We start from the raw sequence: 22,504 nt of genomic DNA, 5'->3' as shown, positions 1-22,504 counted from the left end.
ATAGTGGAACACAACAATGGCGATTCCTTCAGTCCAGTAAGGCCCACTCTGGTGTGGTGATTGGATCAGTTTTCTCAAGCACTGGTTCTATACAGTCTGGATACTACTTAGGCTGGAAAGAATGGACCATTGTGCTGCTGGCAATTAAAGAAGGCTTTGTGCGATTGCCTCAAAAGCATCAGTGCCCTTTCCTGTCTCTGACCTCCAGGTATGGGAGACTCACACCGAGTGTTCTCCAATAGCATTGTCTGAATTTGTTCCTTGTATGTGCTCAGCTCTTCCTGCACTCAGGAACCTGAGAGGCCATGCTCTCTGGCTGGTTACCCCTCTTCGTTTCTCAAGGCTGGGTCCTTATTCTTTAGACTACAGGTTTAAATCCCCTGGCAATGCACTTTTTCTTTTGAGCAGATAGGTAGGAAGGACTGTGGACTTTACTGCCCCTTGGTTACTATACCTTATTGTGACTTCCTTTGTGGTGTCTGCCAAAACTGAAAATGGGGCTGGAGATATGGCTTACCAGTTAAGATGCTTGCCTATGAAGGACTAAGGACCCATGCTCAACTGTCCAGGTCCCACTTAAGCCAGACACACTAGGTGATGCAAGTGTGAAAGGTTGCACATGTGCACAAGGGGCACACATGTCTGGGGTTCAATTGCTATAGCTGGAGGCCCTAGCACCAATTCTTTCCCTCTTTCTCTCTTGCTCTCACTCCCTCTCTATCTAAATAAATAAATCTTAAAATGTTTCATTTGCTTGTTTATTGCTCATGTCTTTATTGTATTTCAAGCTCTTTGCAGTGGTGGGAGAAACCTACCCATCTCCTTCCATATGCCATTAGACCCTTTTAGCATGTATGAAAATATGTAGAACACAATTGGTGCTCAATAAGTATTTGAGAATCAGTAAGTGAGTGTTCTTCTAGAGCCATAAGAATATCTGTGTTAGAGAGAAATGAAAAGGTCATCATTGACAAATGGCCATCCAATCTCTGACAGTCCTGGCAACATGGAATTTACTGTCTCCCCAGGCCTTCCATTTCATCTTTGGGTCATTAGAATCTCTTTCCATCTTTTAATGTGTTAAAATGCACCATCTCACTATGTGCGCTAGTTCTATTCTTTTAAGTCCGATTTGTGTATCACATTGTTGAAGGCAGCAATCATAGCCTCCTCTCTTCCTGTGTCTTTTTATATTTAAACCTTGATTTCCCAAATGCCTTACTCTGTTCTTGTCTAACAAGATTTTGACTTTCCTAAGCAGAGTAGTGACTCATCCATTAGTATGTTCCCACTTGTCTGTTTCCAGTCACGCTTGATGATGCACACATCCTTACTCAGTGTCCACTGAGTAAGACCCTCCCCCGACTTGTCTTAGGGTCCCCAGGGCTTAGCTCTTTGGTACTTTTTTTTAAGTGCTTTCAATTAACCCCATGTTATTAACTTGCAAAATGATGAATATTTCTGATGATTAATTTTCTTTTGGTTGAAATAAGTCTAGATTTTTTTGAAGATGGTATTCTGAGGAAGTCAGGTGTTCTTCCACCATGTCTGTTGGTTAGGCTCCCTGACTGTCAGAGGGCCTTCTTGCTTCTCCCCACATAGGTGGCAGTGCTTGTGACTCAGCTTTGTGCTGGCAGTGCACCACATCCACGCTCTGAACCCTGATGAAGGGGACAACCTTGACACTGTTACCCAACTCTCATTAGCACGGCCTGAAGGATCTTATGTCTACCTAACATTCCAAATGCTCTAAATTGTACCTTTTAATCACTGGAGCAATGAGCAGTGTCTATTGTAACCTTGGTCGCTCTCTCCCCTTCACAGGATTACTTTTGAGAAGTGATGATTTACATTTATTCTAGGATCCACTGCTGATGGATGTGTTAGGAAATGTCAGTTGAAGTTCGCTGTAGAATTATTAGCATGCAGGCAAGAATCCATTCAGGGCATGCCACAGAGCCTCCATCTTTTTTTATGAAGGCATAAGAAAATACTCATTTTTTGGTATCAACATGAAGAAAACCTGAAGCTTTTCTGTAAAATGACTTGTTATATTGTGATGTGGTTTATTAGGCAACCTTGTATTTCCCTCTTTCATTTGACTGTTAGACAACTGGGAGTTACATTTGGGCTCACATATATAATAACTGTATAGAACTGTATGTTAGAAATTTCTATTATGGATATTACCACTGTGTTCACTGTCTCCCTGTTTTCCTCTCGATGTGCAAGTACGAGATATGGTGCATAATTTTCTATTTTGTGATGAGTTATGCTGACTGAAGCTTTTAATGCATGTTATCCTTTTCCCCTATTTTCTAGTATTTAGGGGAAATTCCTTTACTGCTACTACAGAATGCAACTGCCACTCATAAATTATTGGTTATCTTCTTAGCAGATAGTTGGCCAAGTCATGAGTTTGGTCCCTCCAAAACATGGCTAAACATGTGACCCAAACAGGAAAATTTAGAATAGGCTTAAGACTTCTCTCTCAAAAGTAGTGAGGAAAAGTCTTGTCCTTTTGGCTTTTCATTATAGGGTTTATACTTTGGACTGCTGATTGTCATTCACCTTTTAGGAGGCTTTTTGTACTTGTGGGGAGAGCATTCAGTGAGAGGAGTGTGGAGATAAAGGAGAGGTGAAGGGAAAAGAAGACAGAGAGAGAGGAAGGAGGATGAGGATGAGGAGGGGACTGGAGGGAAAGAGAATAGGGGATAGATGAAGAGAGAGAAAGAGGAAACCCCATGCACTGAAGTTGTAGTTTGAAATCCAGCCAGGACGGAAGACAGACCCACGTGTGTGCCGCAGTGCCCACCTTCCTCCGGTACATTGAAGCAAGGCTGCCATTGTGCATCCCTAATAGAGAACATCTGTCCTTTTAGTGTACATCATTTTGTGTTTTCTTAAACATTTTCTTTAAGGAGTGTCTATATATGTAGATGTTTTGAATATATATATACCTATATCTTTCTTTTTTTTTAAATCATCATCAAGCTGGGCATGGTGGGGCACCTTTTTTTAAATTTTTATTTATTTATTTATTTATTTGAGAGCGACAGACACAGAGAGAAAGACAGATAGAAGGAGAGAGAGAGAATGGGCGTGCCAGGGCTTCCAGCCTCTGCAAACGAACTCCAGACGCGTGTGCCCCCTTGTGCATCTGGCTAACGTGGGACCTGGGGAACTGAGCCTTGAACCAGGGTCCTTAGGCTTCACAGGCAAGCGCTTAACTGCTAAGCCATCTCTCCAGCCCCCTATATCTTTCTATATCTAATCCGTTTATATATAGCTATAGAAAATATATGGGCAATTGTGCTTATAAACAATAAGGAAAAAACTTAGTTATCTTTAAACGATTGCATTTTATGGTCCTTTTCCTGTTTTTTGGATTTATTGTTTATGTGCATGTATGCGTGTGAATGTGTGTATGCATATTTGTGTATGTGAGTTATGTAGGTACATGTGTATGTATTATATAAACATGTATGTGTGTGTACATTTTTATGTAGGCCAGAGGTCATTGTGTGTCTTCCTCAAATGGTCTTCATCTTCTATTGTGAGACAGGCTTTCTCGCTGAGCCCACTGCTCACCAGCTGGACTATCTAGCCAGTGAATCCTGGATTTCTGCCCGTCTCCCCCTCCTGGACACTGAGATTACTGGCAGACATTCCCACACCAGTGAATCTTTGGGATAGGAACCCAGGTGCATAAGCTTGCAAGGCAAGCATTTTACATACTGAGTTCTCTCCCCAGACATGTTTTTGGCTTTCTTTAATTCTTTATGGATTTAGTCTGCCATTGTGTACTTTGTTAATGTGAACCTTATAAAATGTATACTTTCCTGTAGATCATTTATTGAGTTTTGTGCAGCAGGCTTTGGGCTCATATATACATCCTAGACACCAGGTATGTGCAGCCAATTAGTCAGATATAGGTCTCTCTACTTTCCATGAGTGAATCCAAACACTGCCTATGTTTTCCTGGTAGTCTTAAACATGTTTTCTATATTTCCTCATTCTACTAATACTAAATGTCAAAGGTATACATTTTAGCTCCACTGTTTTAAGTTTATTTTGGGGACAATAAAACTATGTTTACTATGGAAATTGTATATAATATAACCACATAGAGAAGAAAGCAAAATTCATCTTTAGTCTGACCACAAGAGATAACCACTGTTAACTTTTGGTACATACACTTTTATCATTTTTCATATATAAAGTAAACATATCTTTATGGTTTACAACAAGTGAAAGGAGACTGTTATATATTATCCTTTCACTGAGTAGCTTTTGTTTTATATGTCGCTAGCATTTTAATCCATGGGTTTTTCCCTGCTTTTGAGCACCCCTGAAAGCTACTACTTCCTCATAAAGAAGCAGTCTCCTTGTTCTATCATTCCTCTTGGTCTGATCCATGCAGGCCAGGCTTTCTTTGCATTTCTGAACTAGCATTTATGTGCTGCTATAACTTTGTCCCCAGGAAACCTTGCTTATGACTTGGAAAATACTTCCTAGGGTTCAACATGGAAATCTCATCTTTTCACTTCAGTCCTGCAGTATTCCTCTGGGAGCCTGTGCGTGAGTGTGGATCTCTCGTGCTTCTTCCTCAGTGTCTGCCCCAGCTCATCTGGGAATTAGATCAACCGCCCATAATGCTTTGTTATTGTTTGTGCTGATTTTTTTCAGGAAGATGTTTTTATTACAATGAAAATAAAGTATGTTTCTTATGACTTTAGCAGTTGAAATTACATTTGCACGTTTCTGAACTTTCTTTGAACCTGGTGAAATGTATGTTATGATTATCTGTTTTCCAAGGGCTCTAACATTTGCCTGCATTTCAAGTTTGTTCTCAACCATCAACTACCAGGAAATGAAAATCCAAGAAGAATGATTTAAAATTGTACCCAAAGGTTTCCTTTCGGACCTGCCTATTGAACAGCGCAGTCATTAAAGTTTATCTGGCCAGCATGTGCCCATGGTTCTTTAAAGCTAAAATTTTAGATCCCTTATTACTTCATCTTAAGGTAATAGCATCCCACACCATCACCTCACCATGTGTACATCAAGGGAGTGTTGAGTTTTAGCCCAAGCCCTTTAGCTCTTGGTACTTGCCTAGATGATTTCTGGTTTCCTGTATCAGTACAGGGAGTGGTGGAGACAAGACATATTTAACCCATCAGTGCTCAGTACAGTGAGAGACTAATGATAACTTTTATAGTGAAACTCCTCCATGGCCACCCAAAGCCAAATCTATTCTTTTCTTTCCTTCCTATCTTTGGTTGCAGGTGTTATCTTATCACCTATATAGTTTCCTGTGCATTGCTTGTCCTGGGTGTATACCAGATCCTTTCCTGAGGGATTAATCTCAGGGGTCATTTCTGCTCTAATGAAGATCATTTATGGAGTGTTGACGTATTCTGCTTCTTTCACTGAACCTAATACACTGTGTGCATGTTCAAGGCTCCATTATGCCTGCACGTTTTTAAGAGTGTAGCTCCTATGCTCTTGTTTAAGGCTGCCTGTCCTTTATATTGCTTATTTCCAGATGAGTATAATGAGGAGACTGCATTGTTCTAATGTTGCAGCTCTCGGAGCTCGTAGAGTTTGACCTATTTGCAGGTCTAAGATTTGAGTGCATGTGAGTGTGGATTTAATGATAATATCTGCCTGATATAAACGTCTGAAATTATAGGAATCAAAGAGTGTGATTTGCTCTATTAATATATTTAATTTACTTCAGAGTAAACTTGCTATGGGCTATCCCTAAGCAATGAGTTCCTTCAGTGCATTTCAAATTTGATTGGACTTGAAAAAAATTGATTTGCATACAACTTCTTTGAAAGATGCATGTAGAGCAAGTCTGTGTTTGAGAGGCACTGTGCTCCAGGCATCCTCAAACAGTAAGTCACCTACCATTGGTGGCAAACAGGGTAAGTTTCAAACCTGAATCTAAAGGTCAGTGAAGGAAAACACAGATTAGATACTTTACCAGAATTTCTGGAAATGTCACTCTTAAAGACCAATTCTCCATGTTGCTTATAGTTAGGAGGGCATAATGCTCTCTGAATTTACAAAGAATTTTTACATTCTTCTTCTGCTTTATAACTGATGTGAATTGTGCTTAGAGAATTAGACTTTCTCATGTTGTCATGTTCTCTGCATACATTTATATGCACTTTCCTCAGGACATCTTTCCTTGTCACTCCAGGGGTCACAGCGATTGTCCTCTTCTGTGCTTTGCTGGCAGTCAGAAGCTCTCTGTTAGCAAAATGTTAGGCAGAACGCATAGGTGCTGTTCTCTGTCTTCAGGAGTGTCAAGAACAGAATCTGGGGAAGTCGAAGTCAGTGCTTGGCACTTGACCAGACATGTGGGTGTCATTCATTTTGCCTTAAGGTGGTTTGACACCTGGAGATATGTGTGTATGTGTACATGTATCCCTATGCATGAGTTCTCATAAAAGTAAAAGATATGCTCAGAAGGGAGAAGGTTGTATGTACTGTCAAGAGCATCTCTTTTATTACATTATATTATATATATATATATATATATATATATATATATATATATATATATCATGCATCTATATTATATGTCAGTAATATGTAATGGGTTTCATTATGACACCTTCACATATATATTTCACTCATCATTATCCTTTCTAGTCCTTTCCCACTCACACAGATCCCTTTCCTCTTCCCAACTGCCCCCTTCTACTTTCATGTCTTTTAAACACATGATGCAGGCTAGAGAGATGGCTCAGCAGTTAAGACACTAGCCTGCAAAGCCTAATGACCCAGGTCTATTCCCTCGTAACCATGTGGAGCCAGATGCAGAGAGAGGGACATGCATCTGGAGTTCATTTGCAGCAGCTAGAGGCCTCATCACACCCATATTTATCCTCTCTCCTTGCAAATAAATAAATAAAAATATTTAAAAATTAAAAAATGAGTTTCACTCGAGGATATTTCTTAGTAGATACTAATATCTACTGAGCAGTGTCTTCAGTGGTAATATTAATTATGTGTATTAGTTCATGCCATATGCTCTCCTAAGAACCTTATGTATATTAATTTTCTAATTCTCCAAACAATTCCAATCAAGTATCAGCATAGTATTTATTCTTCTTACCTTACAGACAATAAGGCATATATTTTGCAAGCTACCAGCAATACTTTCTGGAAATGTGGAAATGACTAACCAGGAGTCTTTGGGAAGGCAGCCATATGCCCCAGTTTGTCTGATAACATGCCATTTATCGGGTGTCACATATTAGTCAGTATTATCCCTTTTCTAAGAGCTGTGAGGGGTTAAAGAACTTTCCCAGGATCATCTGGCCCACAGGTCCTATGGCCCAGTAACACCAATTTTCCCACTGCATAGGGTAATTAAGCATTTTCCATCTAAATCGAGTCAATCCTAAGAAAGAAAAGGGATAAGATTAATATGTAACAACTGAAAACTGGCATGTTATCAAACATACTGGAGCACATAGTCACCTTTCCAAAGAGTCCTTGGTTACTAAATTCTACATTTTCATAAAATATGCCTCATAGCAACCTTAACATTTTCCTTCCCCAATTCTTGAACCACAGTGAGTGGTGGGCAGAGCATACTCCCAACCATGAAAGCAGGTAAATGCTGATCTTGATATCAAATTCAGGGGTTAGATTGTTAGGGTCACTATTTGTCTCCCCAGGTGATAAAGTGATTGGCCATATGTGTCCTCTGCCTTGTAGACATGAACATCCCGTAAGGAAGGAGGGAGGAGGAATGGCTACAATCTGCAAAGAGTTATGGGGTTGTGGAAGTTTGGATCAGGCAAGGGTTAGGGATGCTGATGACTTATCCTGTGTTCAGGGACAGAGGATCAAGGGCTGTGATAAGCTGCTGTTCTTGTCTATTTTTGTGTTGCAGTTTATGTGATAAGTGAATGCTCTGAATGTGCTTGGGTTGTCTCCATCCTGCATCATTTATGTTTGCTCACGTCAGCTGCACAATGGATGAGAAGCAGGAGCTTGTGTAATTAATCTCCATCAGCCAGCTCCACCTGCCGTCTCCCCTCTCCAGGATGAAGAGCAAGTGAGCTAGAGATCTTATGATTTGTGTCCCCTGGAGTTCATTTTCAGTGACATTCTGTAAGTCTATCATCTAAATTTCTATACCTTAGTTATGAGTCATTGTAAAGCACTTGCTTCCCATTTTCCTTGTCCTGGAGCAGTGTCTGGAAGCTGCCTGCACAGCTTCCAGGTGGTTGGCCTGCTGGCCAACGTAGGAAGCGGCACCCCACGGCCCTTTTGCTTCCCAGAGAGATCCTGCTTTTCTAAGGCTTCCAGACAGTCCTGCGTTCTGTGGGGCTTTGTGATCTCCCCATTAGCACCTGCAGGTGACATCTCTGTTTGCTTTCTGGTATTTCTGCATGGCTGGATTTGTCATTTCTAACCATTGTTCAATTTCATGTTTATTTTCTCTCTCTTTTTTAACTTAAGCCAGTGTTTGAGCTCAGTTTTATTGTGAGTGCACATATGTTATATCCTGATACAAAGTAACATGAGAAGAGATTTTTGCAAAGCATATTTAATCACTGTAAATATTTCCTGTTGTTATTCAAATTTGTAATGAATTTTAATCAGGCGGAAAATGTCCATAATTGGTCCAATTTAGAATTCAAAACTAATCTACTGCATGTCAGGACTGAGTTTAAAATCTATGCATTTCTTGTCTTTAAGGCGAAAAATTGGTCACAAGATAGAAAGCAGGCTTTTTTCTATAACTTTTCACAAAAATGTGATTGAATATTTCTCAGGAACTGACATTACATCGGAGAAGACATTCTCGTTCTCACAGCAGGCTGCTATGGATTTCTCTTTGTCTTATTTTATTTTATTTATTTATTTGAGAGTAACAGACAGAGAAAGAGGCAGAGAGGGAGAGAGAGAGAGAGAGAGAGAGAGAGAGAGAGAGAGAGAGAGAGAGAGGGAGAGAGAATGGGTATGGGTGCACCAGGGCGTCCAGCCACTGCAAATGAACTCCAGATGCATGTGCCCCCTTGTGCATCTGTTTTACGTGGGTCCTGGAGAGCCGAGCCTTGAAATGGGGTCCTTAGGCTTCAAGGCAAGCACTTAACCAGCCATCAGCCATCTCTCCAGTCCTCGCTTTGTCATTAGCAAATGATATCTTGGAACTTAGTTTTAAACTATCTTCCCTTTGGTATGACTGCTGTCATGATCAAAGAAAAACTCAGGATCCACATGGTTGCGCATGGGCCTTGACTCCTATGAGGAGGTCAGAGGACAAGTTCAGGGTCCATGTGGTTGTGCATGGGCCTCAACTCCTGTGAGGTCAAAGGACAAGGTCAAGGTCCACATGGTTGCGTGTGGGCCTCGACTCGTGTGAGGAGGTCAGAGGACAAGTTCAGGGTCCACGTGGTTGCACATGGACCTTGACTCCTGTGAGGAGGTCAGAGGACAAGTTCAAGTCCACGTGGTTGCACATGGGACTCGACTCCTGTGAGGAGGTCAGAGGACAAGTTCAGGGTCCACGTGGTTGCACATGGACCTTGACTCCTGTGAGGAGGTCAGAGGACAAGTTCAAGGTCCACGTGGTTGCACATGGACCTTGACTCCTGTGAGGAGGTCAGAGGACAAGTTCAAGTCCACGTGGTTGCACATGGGCTTCGACTCCTGTGAGGAGGTCAGAGGACAAGTTCAGGGTCCACGTGGTTATATGTGGGCCTCGACTCATGTGAGGAGGTCAGAGGACAAGTTCAGGGTCCATGTGGGTGCACGTGGGCCTCAACTCCTGTGAGGAGGTCAGAGGACAAGTTCAAGTCCATGTGGTTGTGCATGGGCCTCGACTCCTGTGAGGAGGTCAGAGGACAAGTTCAAGTCCACGTGGTTGCACATGGGCCTCGACTCCTGTGAGGAGGTCAGAGGACAAGTTCAGGGTCCACGTGGTTGTGCATGGGCTTCGACTCCTGTGAGGAAGTCAGAGGACAAGTTCAAGTCCATGTGGTTGCACATGGGCCTCGACTTCTGTGAGGAGGTCAGAGGACAAGTTCAGGGTCCATGTGGTTGCACATGGGCCTCAACTCCTGTGAGGAGGTCAGAGGACAAGTTCAGGGTCCATGTGGGTGCACGTGGGCCTCAACTCCTGTGAGGAGGTCAGAGGACAAGTTCAAGTCCATGTGGTTGCACATGGGCCTCGACTCCTGTGAGGAGGTCAGAGGACAAGTTCAAGTCCACGTGGTTGCACATGGGCCTCGACTCCTGTGAGGAGGTCAGAGGACAAGTTCAAGTCCATGTGGTTGCACATGGGCCTCTACTCCTGTGAGGAGGTCAGAGGACAAGTTCAGGGTCCACGTGGTTGCACATGGGCCTCAACTCCTGTGAGGAGGTCAGAGGACAAGTTCAGGGTCCATGTGGGTGCACGTGGGCCTCAACTCCTGTGAGGAGGTCAGAGGACAAGTTCAAGTCCACGTGGTTGCACATGGGCCTCGACTCCTGTGAGGAGGTCAGAGGACAAGTTCAGGGTCCACGTGGTTGCACATGGGCCTCGACTCCTGTGAGGAGGTCAGAGGACAAGTTCAGGGTCCACGTGGTTGCACATGGGCCTCGACTCGTGTGAGGAGGTCAGAGGACAAGTTCAGGGTCCACGTGGTTGCACATGGGCCTCAACTCCTGTGAGGAGGTCAGAGGACAAGTTCAAGTCCACGTCGTTGCGCATGGGCTTCGACTCCTGTGAGGAGGTCAGAGGACAAGTTCAGGGTCCACGTGGTTGCACATGGGCCTCAACTCCTGTGAGGAGGTCAGAGGACAAGTTCAAGTCCACGTGGTTGCACATGGGCTTCGACTCCTGTGAGGAGGTCAGAGGACAAGTTCAAGTCCACGTGGTTGTGCATGGGCCTTGACTCCTGTGAGGAGGTCAGAGGACAAGTTCAAGTCCACGTCGTTGCGCATGGGCCTTGACTCCTGTGAGGAGGTCAGAGGACAAGTTCAGGGTCCACGTGGTTGCACATGGGCCTCGGCTCCTGTGAGGAGGTCAGAGGACAAGTTCAAGTCCACGTCGTTGCACATGGGCTTCGACTCCTGTGAGGAGGTCAGAGGACAAGTTCAAGTCCACGTGGTTATATGTGGGCCTCGACTCATGTGAGGAGGTCAGAGGACAAGTTCAGGGTCCACGTGGTTGCACATGGGCCTCGGCTCCTGTGAGGAGGTCAGAGGTCAAGTTCAGGGTCCACGTGGTTGCGCATGGGCCTCAACTCGTGTGTGGAGGTCAGAGGACAAGTTTACTTAACATTAATCATGTCATCAGTGTTCAGCCCTGTGTTGCAATTGACAGTTTTCTTTTTAGTTTGAGGCCAGATATTACTTTCACATATCTATGAAAATATATCATATAATCTATCTAATTTATGTGTCTGAGTATCATATGCCTATCTATAATCTCTGAATCTATGTATCATCTGTCTATCATCCATCTTATCACCTTCCATATATCATTTATCTAGCATTGCTGATGCATCCATCTACCTACCTACATTGTTAGCTATCATCTATCTACATGATGCCTTTTTTCAGTCCACCCATCCATTGATAGATACTTCCATTGCACTGAAATCTGTGTTCTTGTTCATAGGAATATTTCTGCAATGAACATGGGTGTGCACAAACTTTTGAGAAACACCGATAATGTTTGTTATATATACACTGTAACAAAATTGCTGGGTGACACTGTATAGTATGAATGTGAATGTATGCCCTCCAGTAGACTCAGATGTTTATTTATTTTTGTTGTTGCTTTTAAAGTTTGTCTCCAGCTGTTTGGTTTGAAGAGGTTTCACTAGTGTGTTTGGGGTGGATCTGGTTTCCAGCCTATAGGTTGTGCAGAGTTCTTGAGCTCTGCTGGGTCTCTGTGGTTTGGCTGCTGGTTTTTGCTTGCTTGCTTGTGCTGCTGCTGTGTGGTTGGATGTGTAACAGAGGACCAGCTTCTTTTGCCATCACTGGAAGTTCCCCTGGATCTGTAAGCTTGAAATAAAGTCCTTTTCTCCCGTAACCTGTGCCTGGTTAGGAAGTTCCTACCAGCCGTGTGGAGCTGGCCCTGACACACAGGGATCCTAATGTTTGTGTTTTGAAGCGCTTTCACATTTTCTGCAGTCGTTGCACTAATTACATTCCTGCCCATGGGGCCTTTACTCTACATGCTTGTCAGAACTTGTCATCTTTTATCATTTTGATCACGGTCGTTCTAACAGGTATGAGTTGATAATATCATAGATTAAACTTGTATCTCATGATTATTAGTGGTGTTTAACATTTTTTTATCTTCTTGTCATTTGTATATCTTCTGAGAAAATTCTGTTGAGATCCTTCACTCATTTTAATCCACTTATTTGCATTCTTGTTTTATTGAGCATTCAGAGTTCCTTATGTTCTTTGCATATTTATTCTGATCTATGATTTACAAATAATTTTCTCCCAATCTGTGAAGTCTCTTCACTCTGTAACTTGTTTCCTCTGCTGTGCAGAATTCTAGGATTCTTGAACACTAACATGTAGGAGTCTGAAATAGATGAGAATTTACGGAATCTGAATCTTTTTTGCCCTTCTAAGTACTAACCAGGCCCTACCCTGCTTAGCTTCTGATCTGACAAAATTTGGCATGTTCAGGGTGGTACTGCCATAAACTATTGTCTCTTTCACTACAAGGTGTCTTTCCTTCACAGTGTTCTCTACTTTCTTGACCAAGCCTGAGGTAGATAGTCACTGAAAATTTCGTGAGATCTGACATTCATCAAGGAAGTTACCCCTGGCTGAGTAGATAAATGCAAACTCCATAGTCGTCGCGAGCTCCCACCTCTCCACACAAGTGCTGGCTGTGTGAGGTTAGGAGGAAGGGCCTTGTGCCTCTACTCTAGGCATTCTGGTTAGCTAAAGCCTCGGTGTGACCGACTGCTGGAGTACCAGCAGCATGGTGAGAAAGCAGCTTCATTCTCCATCAATACTCTAGGCGTTCTGGCTAGCTAAAGCCTCGGCGTGACTGACTGCTGGAGTACCAGCAGCATGGTGAGAAAGCAGCTTCATTCTCCATCAATACTCTAGGCGTTCTGGTTAGCTAAAGCCTCGGCGTGACCGACTGCTGGAGTGCCAACAGCACGGTGAGAAAGCAGCTTCATTCTCCATCAATACTCTAGGCGTTCTGGTTAGCTAAAGCCTCGGTGTGACCGACTGCTGGAGTACCAGCAGCATGGTGAGAAAGCAGCTTCATTCTCCATCAATACTCTAGGCGTTCTGGTTAGCTAAAGCCTCGGTGTGACCGACTGCTGGAGTGCCAACAGCACGGTGAGAAAGCAGCTTCATACTCGATCAATAGTTGTTTTCCTACATGCTGCATTTGGTTAAGTTAAAGAAAAAAAATCCTCAATTTTGAAAAAAATATATTAAGTAAATCATAGACATTTTTCTTGTTGCCAGGCCAAACACTGGAAGATAGGCTCTTTCCAGAGATAGGAAAGGATGGCTGTGATGTTACAGGCGCCTGTGGTTGAGGGACTGGATGCTAACTGTGTGAGGAACAGTGAAAGGGCACCAAAGGAGCCCTTCAACTGGAGACCACTGATTAGGAGAGCAGTTAATTTATTATCAATGAATTCTAGCCTTCAAGTAGCAGGGACTCAGTAACACAGTCTTCCTCATTACTAGTTAACAGCTGATGGCTTCTCTGTGCAAAAGTTGGCATGGGCTTGTTCTTGAAAACAGTATTTTGACAATGAAGTGTCCAAGAAAGGACATTTTAGGCAGAGGAAATGATGTGTTTTGAGGATTTTAACATATACTAAGACAGTGATTGGACCGTGTTATTGGTTAGCTAATGCCACAATAACAATACATAAACTTTCCCAAAGTCATTGTTTAACAAATGTCATTTCTTTTTAAATACTTGCCTATTGGCCGGGGGTAGCGTTGCTTTGTGGGAGAAATGCACAGCTGCAGGCTGAGCAGCCTCCCAGGGTCCACCAGGGAGCAGAGGCAGGATTTGGGCATGACAACGGAAAGCACAAGGAGTCAAGTCCCCAGATACATGAATGCACACACCTTTGGCTTTTGCTTTGGCTATATCTGTTAGCTTTAATTAGCCAAGCAAGTTCCTTGGCTGGGTACATTTGGTCAGCCAAATGTGACTACCCTGGAACTCCACCAAAAGACCACTTATTGAGGAGAGGCTGGTCTGCTCCCAGAGGCTCATGGGATACAGAGCTTGATTTAGGAATAGACCTAACCTAATTGCTTTTGCAACTGAAATATAGAATTTGAGTCAAGAGTCAATGAACTTCGTTAAAGGCACAAACAGTATATATTTTAGGCTCGGAAGGCTATGTCCTCTGGCAGCAAACTCTCCCTCCCTCCCTTTCTCTCTCTCTCTCTCTATCTCAAACAAATTTTATAAAGAAGGTTTTTGGTGGCTGAGTTGTGTTCTGAGCTGGAATTCATAACCGGTGAGGCTGCTGCTGCTCCTCGTTCCTATGGCCCCTTGCTTGGAGACTCTTTTGGCCTCTGACTTGCTTTCAGAGCAATCAGAATCTACTTTAAGATCAAGAGCACACAATTTTCCTTTCTGTGGAAGAAGAACGAGCTGGCAAATTAAGGTAGAAATAAATCATTTGTTTCTATTTATTTACAGCTTGAAGCTGTTCAGGATTCAATTTAGGAGGGAGATTTGTTCTTCCCCTTGCTGATCAAAAGGGCCTTTGCTTAGTATTTTCTCTAAGTTTTGTCTCAGGTGTTCTACTGAGTATGGTCCTGTCTCCTATGAGTCTCAAGTGTGATTTCCTTTTCTTTACTGGGCTATGGGTTAGGGTATCACTGGCTTGCTCAGCTCATCAGGACACAGTATTGCTAACCCTTTGGCTAATATCTAATTATTTTTGTTTTTTTTTTAAATATTTTTACTTATTTCTTAAAGAGAAAGAGACGGAGGGAGAGAGGTGGAGTGGGAAGAGAATGGTCACACCAAGGCCTCCAGACACATGTACCACTTTGTGCATCTGGCTTACTTGGGTCCTGGAGAAAGGAACCTGAGTCTTTTGACTTTCCAGGCTAGCACCTGTTGCTAAGGCACCTTTTTAGCCCTATTCTTAATTTTTAAATTTTTCAATGAAAAAATTGCTGTGTGTGTTAGTATATGTGGTGCATATGTATCATGTGTGCCCGTGTGTGTGCAGAGGTGCCGGTGTGTGGTGGGCGCAGAGGAGAAGACTGGGGTTATGGGCATGTGTGGCCAGGTTTTTACATGTGGTTCTGGGAATTGAGCTCAGATGGTCCGAGGGGTTCATGCTCACGTGGCAGTCGTGCACGTGCTGAGTCATCTCTCCTCCCCCCTTACACACTGAGTCGTCAACTCGCTCCCTTTCCGGAACAGGTTCAGTTTGTAGTCAGATTGGCTGAGGAGTTCACTCCAAGTCATCCCCCTTCCCTTTATCAGCACAGAGGGGAGGGGAGGGGGCGGAGGGGAGGGAAGTCAGCCCATGAGTCTGAAGCAACAGAAGACAGCCAACAGCTACAGCCCATTATTATGCTCTTTCTCTTAGACCCACAGAAAAAAAGGATGATTTCTGTTTCCTTGCTTGATAAACCCAGTATTATTACTAGGTTAACCAAAAGGCCAAGATACACTGGGGTGGTCCACAAATCCTGGCCCAGAAAGATAGGAGTGTGAGCCATAAGCAAGCCAGCAATTGCTTTTTATAAAATGTTGTTTTTATTTCTTCTTCTTTTTTTTTTTTTTTTTTGACAGAGAGGAGGGAAGAGAGAGAGAGAGAGAGAGAGAGATATTTAGGTATTTTCACTGCTGAGCCATCTCCCCGGCCTAGCAATTGCTTTATGAGTTTGCAAAAGTCCTTCGACTTTACTGCTTAAGTTTCTCTCCTGGGGAATTGCACAGTTGGCTCGGATGAGCATCCTGTACTTCCCCCACATCCCCACATTCTCTGCTCTTCCCTTCTTTACCATGGCTTGCTGATGTGTGTGGTTTCAAAGGAGTCTGTTGAGAAGAGAGTCTTAATCTTCCAGATGTATGCTAATACTACTAAGAGAAAAAACCTCCCATACCAAGAGTATTGGCTTTTCTGTGAAGTGACTGGGTTTGTGATACATTTCGCCATAATGAAGATTCCTCAGTCCTATTAATGCAGTGCATTTTGTGTGAAATGAGATCATGTTTTCTAAGTAATGCTGATCCTCGCCTCAGGTTTTCATTGCTAAAGTGGGGAGTTTGAAGCTGTCTAGCAATGAAGAGGTTTTTATATGTCTCCACTTTCCTAAATATAATATTTGAAAGTCTATATCCAAAATAAAGTGAGCATATATTGGACTTGGAAATGGAAACATCAGATTCAGTGGTTTGCACTGTTTTCTTATTACCATCTTGCATTATGGGTGAGGTGCATTAGTGCCCACCAGCTGTCTGTCATCTTTTTGTCCCTCTGCCCATCCATCTATCCACCCTTAGGGTTTTCCCCCCAAGATCACCCCAACATGTAAGAAGATACTTCCTTTCTTGGTATCCACTCTCTTATCGTTATGAATAAACATTTGAGATAGTGCTGGTTTCAATTTAGTATTCCTTATACGTTGACCAGGGACAGACATTTCATTATGTTCTCCTTCATTCCTTCACACTCTAGAACGAATTGATTCCCTCTGCTTCATTTTTACCTGTATCTTGCTCACTGTCTTTCTGGCAAAAGGGGTTGCCTTTTCATACTTCGCCTGGTGTCTGATGTGTATCTCGGTTTCTTAGGAATGACGTATCTGAAAGTGAATTGATAAAACAGAGTAAGATTCATTGCAAGCTATCTGGGAGCCAGAAGCATATGACTGATAGGGTGGAGAACATGAGTGGAAATGAACTGGGACCAAGGAGGATGCTAATGGTAAGGGTATCTGGTGAAGGCTGCTCTCCACAGAGGCATGGTTCTGTATGCAAACATGGCTCTTCTGCCCATGTATCGCTAAGGCTTTAAAGCTGAAGGAGAGATGTGATCTGAGTGGCTGAGCTTATCACATGACCTTTCTATGGTTTTTCTAGATATGTTAAAAGAATGATGTGTTTTGGAGTCCCATGGTAGGAGAAAGGTCCTGGAGCATTTTCTTCCACCACGATGCAATCCTAGTGAAGGGTATAAGGGACTCTACGCGTCAGCAGGAGAAGGACATGGGTGCTAGTTGTCCCTCAAATAGCAGACGTTAGTGACTGTGAGCATCCGTGTTACGCCAGCCCAACTTACTGCTATAGACTCGAATCCACAGTTCTGAGTGTCTTAGTACTCTCAGGGGTCTTGACTGGTTTTAGCTTGTTCCTCTAAGACAGCCCTATCCATTCCTTGAGTTGTTTTAACTGGATCTCCCCAGATCTTTTTTTTTTTTTAATTTTTTTGTTTATTCATTTATTTATTTATTTGAGAGTGACAGAGACAGAAAGAGGCAGAGAGAGAGGGGGGGAGGGAGAGGGACACGGAGAGGGAGAGGGAGAGAATGGGCACGACAGGGCCTCCAGCCACTGCAAACAAACTCCAGACGCATGCGCCCCCTTGTGCACCTGGCTAACGTGGGTCCCGGAGAATCGAACCTTGAACCAGGGTCCTTAGGCTTCACAGGCAAGCGCTTAACCGCTAAGCCATTTCTCCACAATCCCCCCCCCCCCCCGCCAGATCTTCTTTAAGTCTTGTTAAGCTTTTATTGAGCAATAGTAATAAGAGATGCCAATTTTGTGTGCTGAGGTACTGTGGTTGGTTTCAAGGGAAGAGTAATGCATTTGGTGTAATGTCTAGTACCCTCAGTCAATGTGGGAGAAAATAAGTTTCATTTTAATATCACTAAGGCATCCCAGAAATGCAGGCATTGCTGGCCCAGAGGAGGGATGGCATTTTAGCACAGAGAGGAGTTATTGACCCCACTCAGAAGGAGTGAATAAATGAAGATATACATTTCTACACAATCTTCATCTGTTGCCTGGATGCAGAAAACATTGGGTTGGGGTTTAGATGCAGGCTAATTTGGTTGTCACTTCTGGTTTAACAAGTGTGTGGCATTTTCATGGTCACATTAATGTTGCTGAGATTCAATTTTATCACAGACAGAGACAGTAATGAATAATAGTGCTTAGTTGGGCAGGATTAAGTATGATTCATATAATTACACTTATTAAATCTTTGGTAAAATTTTTGGCACGTGATAGAAATAAAATTCAAAAATCCAATTTCTCTTGCCTTTGCACCAGAGACAAGGGAAATGTGGAGTAATTAAAACCATGGGGCCCAACTGGGGTGAGTCAAAGGGAGTCTGCAGAATGAGTAAGCCTGAAGCTTTTCTTCAAGGGAAAAAAAAGTGATTTGTGGGAAAAGGAAATATGTGAGAATCTGAACAGAAAAGAGGTAAGATACCAATGCCAGGTGTCCTTGTGCATGCCTGTAATCCCAGTATTCAGGAGCCTGAGTCAGGAGGATCAGAAGTTTAAGGCCATCCTCAACTGGGGTTGTATGAAACCCCATCTCAAAAAACAATGCAAAACAAAACAGAATGAGGATACATAAAAGAAGGAATTCTGGAACATTAGTATTTTCCTTGGTTATTAGAGTAGCTAGTTTAAGAAAAGTGGTAGATAGATAAAGCCAGGGAGACTGGAGGTGTGAACTCACAATAACGCTGAGCAAGACAAAGTCATCATGAAGGACCTCCACTGTCTCAGAAACTGAACAGTCTATGAAGCAAGGAATATTTCCCTTTCCAGCTTTTGCCAATGTATTTTCAAGTTTTACACGCTGTCTCTGGTCAAAGGTACTGATGTATCTGTCACAGTTCTGAACTCTTTTCTCAACTTTGTCGATGTTTGTGCCACTTCATGGCATCAGAGAGTCTTAGAATACCCAAGAGCAGCTATTCCAGTTCATCTACTTTTCAGTTGAAGAAACCGAGGTTCTAAGAGAGAACAAAGTGTACCAGAGATGAGGACATGTGGAATAATCACGTGACAGCACACTCAGGGATTATAGGAGGAGAACCTGATCATTGATTTGGGTAGCTTACCACCTTGCAACTGTACTCTCTCTATGTATAATAAGGATAATGATTCCTCAGATGGGGATCTGAGATCAAAACAAAGACACCTGCAGAACACATAAACTTCAGAACTGGTCTCTGTTTTGGAATTTAAGGGACACAGGAGCCACCCACTAAGGGGAAGATGACCAATGGCAAAACCACAGAGCACACCTCAGTCATGGTATATGGGTTGCACTTATGTTCCCTTTTTTAGTCAGCATCATTTTAAGGAAAGAGATGAACAACCCTCTTCTGTCCTTTCCATGTCTGGGTCAGGGACACTTCTCATGATTCTGGTTGGAGTGGAATGGTAACAATTGAGGGCTAAGACAGATGGCTGTGAACCTCTATTAAGTATAATGACACCCTAGCCCTTTCTCCAGAGCTCGGCTGATGTGTTTGACTCTCTTGTAACAGGCTTATGTGTGGGAAATTCTCTGCCAGCTCAGATGAGTTCCCTTCCAGCTCAGACACACATGGCTCTGCAGCTCTGCTCTCTCGTGTTCTTGAATCTTGAAGTATATAACCTCTACAATCACACCGTTGCTATCCAGAAGGGAAGGGAAAGTCATACTGGGAGTTTTTCTCTAATTATTAATCCTTTTTTTTTTCATTTAACTGAAAGGGCAAGAGATAAAGGCGAAGTGTGATGTACTTTAAGATGCAGTGGATAGAGAACAGATGTGCAAGTCAGAGAGTAGACTGTGCTGCCTCAGGCTCTGTGACCTAGACCACCTGATTTTTAGTATTTCTAAGGTATTTTCTAACATGCACTTGGTGTGGGAGGGTAATTGTATGTGCATGGCATATATGTGTGTGGTTGTTGATTCAGGTGTCCCCATAAACTTATGCATGATGAATGCTAGGTCCCCAGCTGGTAGCAATTTGGTAATTGGTGCCTCCTGGGCATGGATGTGTGGCTGGGGGTAGGCTTATAGGTGTTATAGCCAGCTTTCCTTGCCAGTGTTTGTTATACTCTCCTGCTGCTGTTGTCCACCTGATGTTGGCAGCAGGTGATGTCCACCCTCTAATCATGCCATCATTGTCCCCTGCCATCATGGAGCTTCCCCTTGAGTTTGTAAGCCAAAGTAAACGCTTTGCTCCCACAAACTTCTCTTGGTTGTGTTTTCTGCCAGTCACTCAGAGCTTACCACTGCAGCGTGTTTGCCGTGAGCACGCACCTGGGAGCGGTGTGAGCAGGCCTGCTGTGGGCTCGCTTGCTGAAGCCTGAGCCCGCTCACTCCGCTGCTCTCACTGGCCTGACTGGCTCCTAGTAGATCCTGCTTGCTTCCCCAGTGCTGGAATTATGGTCACCTGAGGTCATGCTAGTATTTATATTGCAGAATCAAACCCCAGCCTTCACGCCTTATGCATCGAGTGCTCTGCCAGGGGAGCCACCCAAGCCCTGCACCATACGCTCTTTGTGACACCACACACGAAGTCCTCTGCTGTCAATTTTGCTGTTTGTTTGCAGTGCTGTGGATTGAACCCAGGGCCTTGTCCATGCTGGGCAAGCCGCCCCACCAAGCCACATCCAAAACCCAGCATAAACTTTTTAATAATATTTTACAAACTATAATAATCATATAAAAAATTTAGAGTACAATGTAATAAATAATCTCTTCACCATTGAATCCTATCCAATTTGACTATGTTACATATACACATTAGACAAGCCTCATAACATAGAAGTGCCTCTAATGCCTATGTTAGTTATGCTGAGTCACTGATGACAGAATTAATGTGAACTAAAATGGAGGAAGGGTTTACTTCAGTTCCCAGTTTCACAGGGAGAATGACGTCACAGCTGTCAGGGTGTGTGAAACAGCGACTTGGATCGTGAAAGGACAGAGAAGAGAGGAGCAGAGAGAGAGAGCAAGCATGCCCTCTTTAGCCCTCCTCAGCCCACACTAGCTGTTTTGTCGTTCACCCTCTTCTCCCTTCCTGTCCCTAGCCTATGGCGTGGTGCCACCAACTTTCAGTTTGGATCTTCCCCTTTGTTAATTTCTGGAAACACCTTGAAACACACATAGTAGGATATCTTTAATCTCTCCCGTGCTTCTCTGTCCAGTCAGCTTGACAGTCAAGATGAACCAGAATAATATCCCTCGTGGATTTCACTTTTCCTCTTCCTTCCAAATTAATATTTTTCTTCTTATTTCCATGTGTGTTTGAACACTATTTCTAGATCATCTATGTATACAGAGAATATGTTTTATTTTTAATATTTTTATTTACATAAATAATATCATAAAGTGTACGTTCAGCTACCATTTGCTTTTATATTTAAGCATTGCTGATTTTTGCCCATATTCACATTATGCTTGTCTAATTCGTTCACTTTAATTACCATGTGGTAATCAGTTATATGAGTACACCATATTTCTTTCATCCTTTTACTTTTTTAAAATTTATTTGCAAGGAAGGAGAGAAGGAAAAAGACAGAGGAGAGAGAGAGAGAATGGGTGCACCTGGGCTTTAAGCCTCTGCAAATGAATTCCAGGTGCATGTGCCACTCTGTGAATCTGGCTTTACATGGATACTGGGGAAACAAACTCAGGTTGTTAGGCTTTGCAGGCAAGTCTCCTAACCACTGAGCCATCTATTTTGTGGACTGGCTTTTGTAATTAGCACTGGAAGTAGAGTGCTGGGGAAGGTGTGTATTGTTAACTTGCCCTGAAGCTGGCAAACTGCTTCTACAGGTTGGAAAACCACGGCTCCACTGGCTTATATTATTATTATTATATATTAGTTAACTTGCCCTGAAGCTGGCAAATTGCTTCTACAGGTTGGAAAACCACGGCTCCACTGGCTTATATTATTATTATTATTATTATTATTATTATTATTATTATATATTATTAATACTATTTTATAATTTCCTCTTAACTCCAGAAACTATGAACCCCAAAGTTGGTATTTTTTGCTCATGTACCTCATGTAACTTTCTCTTAGCCCAGTTCATGGTATTGCTTACCTGTGAGTACATGCACACATTTCCATGTAAAATCATGTATTTCCATGTCTATTCAGTCATGAATTGTCTTTCTTAAGTCTTGTACATCTCCTTACAATCTTTGATCTGTGATTTCTTCACTCTATTTCTGGGAGTACACCTAGTATTGTCAGAATAAAGTGTGTGTGTTGTATGGAGGTGTGTGTCTTCTAGAACTGCTTTAATTTTTAATATTTGCCTTGTTTATGGTTAGAATCCTCTGATATTAACTGTCACTGTAAGCAGAAATGCTTCATTGTTGTTTGAGTTCAATACATATGTTTGTTTGTTATATTTTGTGGTGTTGGCACTGGAGTCCTAGAGTGACTTCTGTATGAATTGTGAGTGTAGTTCCGTCATTGGTTTCATAGCATGAGCGGTCTTGGTTTCCAAATTGCGTTGTCAGTCAAG

General features: G+C 42.8%; 1 protein-coding gene across 4 annotated transcripts in view; it reads left to right on the top strand.

Annotated features, from left to right (window-relative positions):
* The window catches only part of Nell1 (neural EGFL like 1), a 916,515-nt gene that overhangs the window by 517,298 nt on the left and 376,713 nt on the right, over positions 1 to 22,504 (top strand). The window lies entirely within an intron of this gene.

The sequence above is a fragment of the Jaculus jaculus genome, chromosome 3, assembly GCF_020740685.1.
Source record: "Jaculus jaculus isolate mJacJac1 chromosome 3, mJacJac1.mat.Y.cur, whole genome shotgun sequence".
Lineage (NCBI taxonomy): Eukaryota > Metazoa > Chordata > Mammalia > Rodentia > Dipodidae > Jaculus > Jaculus jaculus.
This window is presented reverse-complemented; position numbering and strand designations above follow the sequence as displayed.